The following is a 7,863-nucleotide window of genomic DNA, read 5'->3' on the forward strand; positions in this document are numbered from 1 at the left end:
TGCAAAATCTGGCATGGATCGGGGCAACGGTTGCGGAGATATGAGCAGGGCAAAAGTGTGACATGTGACGTGTGACAGACAGACTGACGGACTGACTGACGGACTCAGTTTGTGGAGGTTTTGATAGTAACTGCGACCTGACGGTCGCAATAACAATGATGTCGGCAAGGCAACAAGGGATTCAGCACTCTCTCTCTCTCTCTCTCTAGCTTGTACAACCCATTTAAACTATTATGCAAGTAACATACCACCACAGTCACATAACAGCGAAAGGGTTCTCTCTCTCTCTCTCTCTCTCTCTCTCTCTCTCTCTCTCTCTCTCTCTCTCTCTCTCTCTCTCTCTCTCTCTCTCTCTCTCTCTCTCTCTCTCTCTCTCTCTCTCTCTCTCTCTCTCTCTCTCTCGTACAACCCATTTAAACTATTATGCAAGTAACATACCACCACAGTCACATAACAGCGAAAGGACATGGGCATAAATGTTGGACCATGACAGCACAGCAAATAATGCATCTAGGATGTAATAAAGTTGAGCATTTTTCAAATAAAAGTAGGCCACATATTGTGTGTGTGTGTGTGTGTGTGTGTGTGTGTGTGTGTGTGTGTGTGTGTGTGTGTGTGTGTGTGTGTGTGCGTGCGTGCGTGCGTGCATGAGTGCGTGCATGAGCGTGTGTGCGCGTGTGTGTGCACGCGAGCACATGATTAATAAGCAATGATGTTATGCAATCCTAAACCACCCTTGGGTTCTGCTGTCATATCCTGTACATGTGTGAATATTGTTGAGGAAGTGAGCTGTGTGTGTGTGTGTGTGTGTGTGTGTGTGTGTGTGTGTGTGTGTGTGCGTGTGCATGTGCGTGTGTTGTGTGTGTGTGTGTGTGTGTGTGTGTGTGTGTGTGTGTGTGTGTGTGTGTGTGTGTGTGTGTGTGTGTGCAACCTCAGCCATTTCTATGAAGTGAAACACCTTGTGTATTTTAGGATGGCGATCCATTCGTCACATGGCTGGTGAATTTGTCAGCATAATGCATAGTGCTACTTCATATAACAAACATTTTCCTTGACTGAACTGTTGCATTGTGTTAAATTAGTTTCCACTAGTGAGGGATTTGTACTTGTCATGTCCTTGCGAAACATGTCAGCCAGCAACAGTAAAGATGTTTAACTTCAATTAAACATCTTGGTAACAAGTCACACACACACACACACACACACACACACACACACACACACACACACACACACACACACACACACACACACACACACACACACACACACACACACACACACACACACACACACACACACAACATTGTTACTATGGTGAGGTTGACCCCATTCCACAAAATGACTCTTGCACATTTGATAAATGATGCTATCATCTTACAGTCAGTGAGTGTGTTCATTGTATTTGCACAGGAGTTCTAGGATAAGATATAATGGCTGTTGATGGACACAGCGATCTGACTAACGAACAAAACACATACAGTATTTAACACCTAATTGCTCGTACATGCTTCACAAGGTGGCTGTGTGTGTGTGTGTGTGTGTGTGTGTGTGTGTGTGTGTGTGTGTGTGTGTGTGTGTGTGTGTGTGTGTGTGTGTGTGTCCGCGCGTGTGTGTTGCGCGCCCGCGCGTGTGTGCAACGGGTGACACCAGACAGCTCCTTAGCTATAATATTCAAACTTAAGATTTCACAATAAGATTTCACAATTACCTGCTTGAACTGCCAGGACGCTCCTCCAGATTGACTACAGTATAGGTGACTATTCATCAGACAGTGAATACAACACTGAGCTGCCAACTTTGCTTGACCCTGAAAAGCCTGACCCATAAAATAAACGGTCATCTTTCAAATACAAAAGCTATCATTCTCAAGAGCCTCAGGTCAAAGTCTAGTCCTAGTTAACTGCATATTTTAAAATACATTTTATATTTTTGGAAATAATTTATCTTCTCTGGCAATTATGACAATCCATACGCCGGATGCATTAGCCTTTATTGTCATTACGCACTAGCCCAGTAACAGCAAGTTTTGCATACAACACATAATGCAATATCATTGAATAAATTCTAATTAATATCATTGCAATAAATGGTACGGTAAGTCTAAGTTGGTGTGGCTATTCTGAGCTGAAATATATAAAAGAAAGGCCTTTAAATAGGCAAGCACACTTGCATTTTCCCAGAATTGCATCTTTCTTGTTTAATAGTTTGTAATGGTAGCTACTCATACAAGATTAAATTGATGTCTGAATCCTGAATTAAAATTGAATAATGGGAGGGGTGGCTTGCTGGCCAGCTAGCCGGCAGGTGGACCTCTGACGTCAGTGACTCAGCCATAGGAGTTCCCAAATTCAATGCAGCCACGACCAAATATGGGACAAGGACTACGACTGACAGATACAGATATCTCCATATAAGGGCATAAAAGAGAGACAGGTAGACATACAGAAACAGACATCTCCATATATGGAAGGATCGGACTGCAACGAAGGTGTGAGGGCCACGTAGTGGCCTGAACTTCTAGTGAGTAAAAATACCCAACTGTCTTCTTTTCCCATGACATTGTGTTTCACTCCTTCATCCTATATTGAAACTGGCTACTAGGAGAGCCGGCCACAGCCACGTCATTATGACTCAGACATAACCATAAACAAACCCGATACACCCAAATATAGGCATGATATGTCACTACCAGTAAGACTCCCTAATCGGGAGATAAACGACCGTCAGGTTGCATACACAAACTTTAGAAGGCAATGGTAGCCAATCAGGAGGGAATATGGGAAATAGGACAGATCCATGTTGATGAGATGACTTTGGAGGTGTACCGCTTTGTGTGATTTTAGGGCAAAATCTGTAGAAACAGTGTCCAAAAATGGGTTTTGCAAGAATCGGCCTCATGGTGGTGCTAGAAGAAGGCCATGTGAGAAATGAGGGGCCGCCAATAAGGAGAGTGTGTGCAAAGTTTGGCATGGATGGGGCAACGGTGGCGGAGATATGAGTAGGGCAAAAGTGTGACGTGAAGGACTGACTGACAGACAGACAGACAGACAGACAGACAGACAGACAGACAGACTGACTGCCGGTGGAGGATTTGATAGTAACTGCGACCTGGCGGTTGCAATGACTCAGATATAGCCATAAACAAACCTGGTATGCCCATTTATAGGCATAATATGGAGATCAGGTTGACCAGAGCCAAAGTTCTGTCCGCTATATGGGCCCGACCAACAACTAATCTAAAAGAAAAATCACACCCGTGTGAACTGAGCGGTGGTTTACCCACCAACCCCCCCCCCCCCCCCCCCCTCCCCCTGTGTGTGTGTGTGTGCGCGTGTGTGTGTGTGCCTGGCCTGGCCTGGCCTGAGAACAGCGCCCCTCCCTTAACATGTGTGGTCATAAAAGGTACTACACCACAGGCTTGAGGCTACATACAGACCCACCCACATACATACATACAAACAAACAAACATACATACCTACACACACGGCCACGCTATGGAGACGGTGTGACCACCGCTCAAAAGAAAAAAAAGTAGTTCTATCATGAAGAGTAGCCATGCTTACCGAACCCACTGTTTGCTAACATCACAGTATAGGCCTATAGATAGAATGGGCTGTGCAAGGCTTTGTGGTTGCTATTAAATGGATTAACCTCTTTAGATTAGTCTCGGCTATTCCCACCCATCTGTCTGCTCCACAGAACAACATACTGTACAGTAGGCTGCAACAGGGCAGAGGACATTGGGTTACAGCGATGGTGGCATCATGCTGGGCAACAGAACAGAACATGCGTTATTGTGTATAGCCCAATTTATAAGTCATCGTGAAGCTTGTGGAAAATTTGATGCATGTGCAGCACACCCACACTAATCTTTGATGTCATTGGTAAATGTTCATGTCCAAATGAACACAAAATATACAAGTGATGTAGCCAAGGCTAAAAAATAACTTTCAGTGGTTAGTGTACACATGAATGCAGTCTCATGTGGATACATCTGAATGTACAGTATGTATGGACAAGTAGAGCAGTGGGTCACAGATTTGAGTTATGTGTGAGTGCGACAGAGTGAGCGAGAAAGACTATAGACCGATTTCTCAGAGCAGCAACCATAATGGAGTTGTAAAGCGGCACCCATGAGTGTGTGTGTGGATGTGCGCCAACACTGCAGCTACATGGCAGCGTTCTGGAAAAAGGTCTATAGGGGTCTTCCTATATATCTTCTTTAGGCAAAGGACCCCTATTAGCTGAAAGAGAGATAAAGCATGGACCTCCGCTATAGAAAACTGTGTGTAAAAAGAATTCATAGATTTCATAGGGCTTCATAGAGCACTATCATCAGTATTGTGTAAATTAATGTTTTTTTGTTGGTGTTTACACATTATCTTTTTGATTAATATGGTGGATTCACATTAATGTGTAGTAGTGTCCGGGTAGCTCAGTCAGTAACGCACTCACAAGGGCATGGGTTCAATCCTGGCCACGGGGCACGGCTTGGGTGTCGCAAGTTGTGCAGTAAGTAGTGAGAGCTGATGGTAGGTGTTGTGTTCCACCTCAGCAATCCATCGCTCAGGGGCTGGCGCATTGACACGGGGATAGACAACTGAGCATGTCACTCTGAGAATAGGGATGATACTGTAGGGCTCAAGAGGTTAATGCCAATGCTTCTTCTAAAATGCAAATACATTTTTTTTCAATGTCTAGAATACATTTTCAAAATATAGCCTATACCCCTTCCCCATTTTCGTATACATTAGTTAATTCGTAACATACAGTATATTTGAAATATATAGTTAGTAGTAAAGATATATCAGTATTTCAGCATTCAATATTCACCATTACAGTTTTCACTTGACACTGCTAGTCAGCATCATATCACCTGGATAGTGATGTCTAGATTTATACTGAATAAAGTTAATGCTGGTTTGTGTAGGTTCCCTATCAGACAAATGTCCTCATTTAACCTTGTGCACAAAACACTTGATTGTTCTTCAATTGAACCATGGCAAGCTCACTTGGACAACAGGGGACATAAAGGGTGTGAAACTATACAATTAATTAGTGATTAATTCGCTTGACTGAACATGAATCATGAATCCAATACAATTTGAGTAAAATGTCATAATTGGCTTAGTGATGCACCACATTTCTGATATGGGATATTTACAACATAACAGAAATGTGAATGCTTGTTGAAAAGTTAAATTATGGACTGCTGGGTAAACATGTCAAATAATTTCAAATTGTTTGTTTGGGTAGTGATTTACCTTATTCTTTTACTATATTTCCTAATTCTAGCATTATATCATTGTATAAATAAATCACAGATTAATTGTATAATCCAAAAATGTTTTGATTATGAAATAATCATTATTTACTTGGTGCCTTAAGGGACATCAATAGAACAAACCAAACTGTGGAGCACAGAGGATCTTTTTACAGTCGATACATTTGCAATCATACGCAAGAGAAAATATGTAGTCACTGTCTACGGACGCACACACAACTGTATAAGCCTTACTGTAATCTAAGCAGTTAAAAATAGTGAGAAGCATATGTGACTTGTACTGTAGCTCATCCTCATAGGAGTGAGCCAGCCAGGCAGCCAGCAAGTCAGCGAAAGCAAGTGTTACTGGGGCATCCTGACAGCCACAGTGTTTGAGCTCGAAAACGGAAACACGTGTATAGGGCAATGTTTACAAACCTTTCAATTAACACACATGGCAGGTAAAGATAGATTGTTAGATATAGATCTATATTCTATCTATTCTGTTGCTGTAGAAAGTACTGCAGAAAAAGTTTAGGCTATCAAGGTCAAAGCAGAGGGTTCAATGTGGGATCTACAACAGCAGACTGGGCAGGCAGCTAGAAGGAACATGTGGACAAAGTCCTATAAGGAGGACACCATGTGACAGATATTGAACATAATAGTATGCCTACATCAGTTATTTTTGGTGATGCCATCATACAACACAAAATATAAATTAGACATTATACACACACTCACTCATACATGCATACAAAAACAAACATATACTGTAGGCCTTATACACTGTATGCATGCACAAATCTAAAACACAGATGTCAGTGTGCAATGCCACCTATACTCTCCGCAGACAGAAAGCTGAGAGGTTTAAGAGCTGGAATGGAGGAGTCTGTTGATAGAAACTGGGAGCTCTGATTAAATGCAACAGCAGCCAAGGCCAGAGAAAGGGGAGACAGGTCACAACCTCCTGACCCCTGGGGTCCCCTAGAGGCAAAAAGGGAGGGGCGGGTGCTATTCTTAGGGCTGGGCATTGTGTTTGTTGACTGTCTGAGACAGCCTACGTGGGGGCATTAGGTTCATGGCTATCCCTGTTGCTAGGATACACACATCTGCCACTTTGAACTCTGACCTTGCAGGTTTTGTAGCCAACAAGGTCACTAAGGTAGGAGAAAGGCAGGATTATATGTTGAGCTTGTCTTTTGTTTCTTCTTCTTTCCAACCATTACTTTCTTCACCAAGTTTCTGCTGCTTCTCAAACAGCAAATCTCATGTGTAATTCTGGCATTGGTAAACACACTTTGGCTTCAGTAAGTTGCCTGACAGATATTTATTCTTTCTCATCATTCTTAGCGGAAGTAGCGTTATCATTATGGTCTATCTAGTTAAACTCATTACAGTGCCCTTGGAATGGAAAAACTGGACAAATACAAAGATTATTTTCTAGTGCCACCACATGGTAGTTTCAAGTCATTACAAATTCAAAGGAGTGACATGGCCAGAGATGCAAGCCACTGTGACTGACCAATAGCTGTTCATTATGTTCAATTGATTGAAGTCAAGTAGAAAGAGAAATGTCAAAGAACTATGCCTCTGCAACTTTGGTCATATTCTGAATAGTGGTACAATAAACGAAAAGTGCACTCTGAGAACAATAACATAGCAATCATTTGAGGAAATTGCTTTTAATGTTGTTTCATCATCACAAAAGTTGACAATGAAATACAAGTGCTTAGATTAAACTCTACTATAAATAAAATGTCAACAGTATATAGGAATTAGTAATTAGTAAGAGTAACATACAGGCTCACAACACACACTATATGACAATGATCAAAGTCACTTATAAGGCCAGAGAAGAGAAATGAAAGTCTGCAAATATATGTTTATATCATCCCTGAGAGCTTAGAGAATGATAGAACTCCACATTATTCCTTATCTTGTGCTGTGGCTGTCATTTATTATTTCCAGCTGAAGTGAGCTACACCCATATCAGATATCACTGTTGAAAGATTAAAAAGTAAAGCTTGTTTTATATTACAGTACTTGGAGCAAAATCGCCTTTGATTGCTGAGGGAAGTGATCAGCCTCCATGACCCAATTATAACAAGTACAATTAAAGGGGAAAGTGCAACAGTGACCCACCCCACATGTAGAAGTTCAACCGAAGACTCCTCTATTTCAAAGTATAAATAATAAGTATGTCATAAGTTCATTAAATTAGAAAGCCAGCATGCATACATATATGCACATGTACACACAGTCACATATAGAATTACTCTCACTTGATGAGATCATACTCAGGAGTGGGCACTTAAATACAACACGAAACAGATATAACTAAACAATATAAAAAGATAAGACAGATAATGTCATGTCCAAACGGTATGAAATCATAAGATGGGAACCTTATGATTTCATACCGTTTGGACATGACATTACAACAATAATTAAATACCAGTTATGTTATTACCAACTACTAAGGGTTATATTACAAAACTTACTTGAGATTGCGCACAGGAAAGGCAAATAACGTCCAGCTCAAGGAGAATCAAAGAATGATTCTTCTATCTTCTATCCTACACTTCCAACATAACAA

This window comes from Nannobrachium achirus, assembly GCF_963921795.1.
Source record: "Nannobrachium achirus genome assembly, chromosome: 3".
NCBI classification, from domain to species: domain Eukaryota; kingdom Metazoa; phylum Chordata; class Actinopteri; order Myctophiformes; family Myctophidae; genus Nannobrachium; species Nannobrachium achirus.